The sequence below is a fragment of the Epinephelus moara genome, chromosome 1, assembly GCF_006386435.1.
Source record: "Epinephelus moara isolate mb chromosome 1, YSFRI_EMoa_1.0, whole genome shotgun sequence".
Lineage (NCBI taxonomy): Eukaryota > Metazoa > Chordata > Actinopteri > Perciformes > Serranidae > Epinephelus > Epinephelus moara.
Genome location: NC_065506.1, coordinates 8,510,434 through 8,516,625, shown reverse-complemented (window position 1 = coordinate 8,516,625; position 6,192 = coordinate 8,510,434).

Sequence of the window (6,192 nt, the reverse complement as noted above, 5' to 3'; positions counted from 1 at the left end):
AAAGGGTGGATTGCCCACTCCAGGTCGGGGGGGAGGTCCTGCCTCAGGTGGAGGAGTTTAAGTACCTCGGGATCTTGTTCACGAGTGAGGGTAGGATGGAGCGGGAGATTGACAGGCGGATTGGGGCGGCAACTTCCAGAGTCTGTTGAATGTTTGTCAGGTTGCCACCAAACCTATTCAAACCTATTTTACTACAAACTATAGCAGGCCCATAAACTACCATACAATGCCCATGCATAAAAGTACCACCATACAGTACTCATTTTTGCATTAGCTTTAGATCATAGCGCATTCACCAATATTCTGACCTGTACAAAATACACATGCCCACGGGCATTTTGCACTAGTCATGTCATGTACTAGTCAAGCATGTGAACTTTGTTAATCAGAAAATAAAGGTATGTTTGTTTGTATGATGTTTTATGTAGAGAGGACCACAACGGAAATAGATTCTAGGGCATTATTGTGGTTTTTTTTGTCCTTGATGTTTGTGCCCTGAAATACTAATGCACACTCTTTATTCTTTTTTTTACTTATACACTCAATCAATCAAGGTTGCCCTGGCTGCACAGACTTTAAGTCACTCTGTGGCAGTGGCACTCTGCACCTTGAGGGACCTGGGCTATGCAGAGTTTCAACACTGTGAGGCTACTGCCAAATTCATTGAGGTAATACAGCTAGGGACTTGCATCATTGACCAAAATCATTTTCTGTTCTTGTGGTTAGCATTGACTTGCGATGCTCTGCTCTCTTCTGCATCAAGTTCATGAGATGCCCTATTTTCTTCTGCATTGCGTTTACAAGATGCTTTTCATTTGTTCTGCATGGAGTTCATAAGATGCTGTTGTTGTCTTGTTCTGATGTTGTCTTGGTCTTATGCTCTTATTGTCTTACTTGTTATGCTGCTATTTTGCAATTTTGTTTCTGAGTTTTTATAGGGGTTCTACAGGTGTCAAATTGGTATGCAGCTACTCCACACCACCACAGCTTTCAACCCTGGTCCTTCAGAGAGAAAGGTAACAGCAATCCACTAAAACAGAGGCATGCCCATTGCCCCCTTGTGCAGGGGTCAGGGGAGATGAGCCAAGCTGTCTAGTTCCCCGTCAAATCCGTTGCATCCATTCATATGATCGCCGTCTAGCTCCCCGCCGAATCCGTTGCATATTGTACATTCATATGATCTCCATATGATGCTCACTCCACTGTATTTGCTGTATGCCGTTTACTTTTTATTGGAATGCTGTTTTTTTTTTAGTATTTTTCAGGTTCTACAGGTGTACTGGTATGTATATTTGATATGCTGTTGTCTTGCTCCTATGTTTTTGCTCATTTCTGTCTGTTCAAATTTTTTTTTCCAAAATGGAGGCTTCAAAAGGGTATGTATTGCATGTTCTTGCATGTTCTACATGTTCTGTGGTAAATTGATTGTAGCAGGTTTAGCGTCCTCGAAGAAACTGTAAGGACTCTCAACCTGACAACGATTGTACATTTGAGATGGTTGTTTATCCCAAAATATGGCACTTAGGTTAATTATGTGCAATGTGGTTTTGTGTCTGCCATGGCAGCTCCCTGAGCAAGTGCTACTCTGGGAGCATTCACTATTTTCACCCTGTGTTTGCACTCATGTGTTTGCATCCCTGTTCTCTTGTCTTGTTTTGGCATGATCATCTAGTAACAAGTAATATATGCTTTTGAAGGTTCCTCTCTGTCCTGGGATTCATTGTCGACATCGACACATTGATGTTGATGGTTCCTGTGCTACTTGAAGGACAGTGATGTGTCCTGACCTACTGTTTCAGCCAGGACCACTTGGAACTGCTTTTTAATTCCATCAGAGCATCAGGTAGGGTTCATATTTACCAGTCGTGACACAAAGTAATGAAAACATACAGTATCTCAGAAGTGTAATAGAAGCCATTTTGATTATTTAGTAAAATGTTTATATGTCTGTTTGTCGCTATCCAATTTATCACCATCAGAAAATCTGAACTGTACAGTATGAGAACGCCATGGAAATTTATTTATGTGGAGTTCTGATCATTCAGTGATGTCTGGGGGGAGCAGGGAGTGTCCATGAAGGTGCTTTTTGATGCAAAGCTGTAGGCAGTTGAGATATTGTATATCTCTAATATTTATCTTGTGTTTTTTTAGGGCGTTGGAATAACAATCCTACTGCCAGCCAGTTCAAGTACATATTCTGCCGTCTGATAGCCCGGTGTGGCATAAAACCAAGCAGGAGAGGCAATGTCACCGCACAGGATGACACAGAGTTCCTACCAGCCACAGCAATGTCCCCTGCAGAAGATGGCACAGTATCCCAGTCCTACGAAGTTGATACTTCTGTTGTCCTATCAGCTGTCGTTATGTCCTCTGCAGAAGAAGCTGCAGATCTGCCATCTCCGTTTGCTGCCATTCCTGCATTGGTACACGACCACAGTTACCTTCCCATCCGCTTTGATGGTCTTGTCGACAACGCCCTGGTTTACATCTCAGGATTTGTTGTGCGGCAGACTTTGAAAAAGCTGTCCTGTGATGAGTGTCGGGCCAGCCTGGTCATGGACGCTGCGTCGGCCAAGGAGGATGAGAGCTACCACCTGCTGACCCTGAAGAACAATGGAGGCCTGATGATTCCATCCAAAGGCACAGTGAAGGTCATCAGAGCAGCAGAGTGTGTGATTTGCCAGGCATCAGCCGATTCCAGATGGTCCCAGCCCATCAAAGTGGCAGAGGTCACCTATGACTTGCGGAAGAGGATCGGTCAGAAAGATGTGTTTTTGTTTGGGGAGCACATCAGCGACACTCAGTTTGGCATCAACAATCACCATCACAAGTTGCTGTCATTAGTTGTGTGCAGAGTGGCAACAACAGGCAACAGGTCAACAAAGTGGTCCTTTTCAAAGGGCATTAGCGGGAATTCAGTGGTGCTGCTGCTGCTTCCAGTGATGAGTAGTCTCTGTGTGTGTGTGTGTGTGTGTGTGTTGTCTACCCTGCCTCGTTCTCACTCTTGTTCATCTCGGTCGGTCTATCTGCCTCTATCTATCTGGTTTCAAGGGACAGCCTGCTCCTAGAGGTAGGATTCTTGTGCCCAGCCCTGTCCAGCAAAGTCCAGCACAGCCGAGCCCAGTCCAGCCCAGCCCAGCACATCTGTCTGTCTGTCTGTCTGTCTGTCTGTCTGTCTATGTCTGTCTGTCTATGTCTATATGTGCATGTCCTTGTGCTACAGACAAGCGCATGGACTACCACTTCAATGCCATCTTGGATGTGTTGGCAGAGTGGAGGAAGGACAAGTTTCAGAATCAAGACACTCCTCTGGGGGGTAACCATAACCGTCCTTTTCCTTACAGATGCCTTCCTTGCTTCATCCAACAGAGAATACAGTACACGTGCACATACTGTAAGGAAAATAAGGATACTGTGCTACAGTATNATAACCGTCCTTTTCCTTACAGATGCCTTCCTTGCTTCATCCAACAGAGAATACAGTACACGTGCACATACTGTAAGGAAAATAAGGATACTGTGCTACAGTATATTTAATTTTCATTGAAAACATTTCCCTCCCTCAGAAAAGGTCCAGGAGGTCTACAAGAACTTCCTTCAGGAGTCTAGTATCCAGTTCAGTTAGTTGGAGGAGATGCTTCAGTTTCACCTCAGTAACCTGGAGTACGCTTGTGGAAGCACACTGGACCAGGTCTGAAGCTGAGCGGATTCTCTTGTCATAGTCAATCTAGGCCCTTGGGAGATATGGAACTCTTCAAGGAGCAGGTAAGAAAGAAAGAAAGAATCATACACCTGTTTATAGGAGGTCCCTGAGCCAGTGAAGTACTGTCACATGCTGGAGAAAGACTTGTGGTCTAAGAATGTCCTACAGCTTTGTGAAGACAGGAGGCAGTGGGGAAGCTTATGACATAATTGCTGAAGATGTTCTGGGAAAAGTGTTCTTTGCTGGGGAGATGAGGGTTTCTAATCATTTAGCCTACTACATGTATCAATTAGTTCCTCATGTTTGAGAGAATGTAAATAAGAATTGGGCATTTAGCTTGATAACATTTGCTGTGTTTGTCCATTTCCAGGCAACCCATAGGCACTTCCTGCAGACTGTAACAGGAGCCTATCTGAGNGATATTTTTGTGGGCGTGTTACACCAAAACCTGTTTCCCCCTGGCAATATTTTTGCAAGCGCACCGTTGCTGTGGCACCGCCAAGAACGATTGTGATTGGTTGAAAGTACAAGCAGCCGGGGCGTTTTTTTCTCCAATCTCAAAGTGAGAGTCGGCGCAGCCAGACCTTTCTTTTCTTGAGAAAGGTCTGGTGAGCGAGACTAGGTCAGTGGGGATATTTAATTTTTACTGCCAAAAACAAGTAAAAACAAAGAGATCATTCATTTTATTACTATATTTCAAAAAAAAAAAAAAATAATCTTATTGTGGATGGTTTAATAATTTCATATTATTTTTGCCTATTTTTGAGGCCCCTGTCAGTCAGGGGCCCTTGGAATTGTCCTAATTTTCCCCACCACTGTTCATGCACTTGAGGAAGACTACAGTCTCCTCATCACACCACATATATTTTAGTTTGCTGCCATTTAAAAAAAAAAAAAAACTCTCTTCAGAGGAATGGGAGCTTCAGTGGACATTAAAGTTTAAGTCACAAGCTTTATGCATGTCATGGCTTTCTCACATTTTACACTGACTTTACCACCTCATCATTTGGTTCTCCTTCCTGGTTCAAGACAAAAGTAGACTGTGCTTTTGAGGTCATCACTAAACCTGAACTTTGGAGCTCTCTCCTGTTGGAAAGCAGGTCTGTGGACACTGCAGGTGCCTTTATAAATCAACTCAAGACCCACTTCTTCAGACGTGCCTTTATTTAGTTTTTAGTATGTCACTTCATTTTATAATTTGTATGTTTTTGGCATGTTTTATGTCTGTATGTTGTGTCTGTTGTGCTGTCTTTTATTTGCTTTTTTGTCTTTAATTGTGAAGACCTTTGTGACACCTGCTCTACACACTTACTCACTAGACATGCTTAGATAGGTATGCCATTTGGAGAAAGACACAGAACATCAGGAGAGACCCAAACTGTGATTTCAATATCATGAAACTACATCTGATCTGAATGATGCTATATTTGGAATTCCTTTTATCCTTCCTTTTATCAGGAAGATAAATGTTTGACCTTCTGGAAAGGGACTGCAGGCCATCGAAAACAAAATTAATTTCTAAACAACTTTATGAGCTTTTGCTGATGGCTTATTGGGAATTGAAACTCAAGACTCTTTGTAGTGACATACTAATATTCTAAACTGTAGACAGTAGACACTGATGACTGAAGAAAGTGAGAGACAAACAAGCATTTTCAAACCAATTCAAGCCAAATTTACCTATATAGAGTCAAATCATGATTAAAAAAAAAAAGTAATCTCAGGACACTTTCATACAGAGCAAATGAAAGTGAAATAAGTTTCTCTGATAGAAAATGTTGGGAGATGGAATTGTCCTCCCAGCCCTTAATAAGCTTAAGTCCAACAGGGCCTGCAGAAAAGCACAAAGAGTTTGCACTTTACACATTATTTTTAGATATTCAATTACACATACATATACATATACAGTATCCCTGTTTCCACTTGAAAACTTCTAAAGGTTTAATAACTTCTAACATGCATTCAAAAACAGGTTAACTGGAAATTCATGGTTTAGACACTAAGACACTACCAAATATCCCACAGTGTTATGCACCAGCCTGATCACAGGACCATGAGTTCAAACCAGTTGGCAGAAGAAAAGCTCTTTCTGGTGGATGAAGTTCAGCATCTTGGCATGTGAGATTTATTTTGATGGCTGGGTGCTCTTTCACACAGAAGAAGATGATGTCAATGAATGTAACAGAAAGGTGGCTTTAATTTATCAGCCCAGGTGTGCTATTATTACACAGTTATGATTGTCTATCTTACCTGAAAGGTTATATTTATGAGTACATCTCTGCTCTTTGGTCCCTGGTGCATCTCTGGTCCCTGGTCAGCTGAAGTCTTCACATGGCAAAACATAGGATTCAGCAGTGTAGATTTCTGGATGATGCTATAAATGAAGAATTGACCATATTTCTCTGCCAGAATCTGCAGGTGGAGGGGGCGGCTGCAGGTTGCTGGTAGAGGTTGCAGATGGAGGCTGCAGAGGCTGTAGATATAGAAGC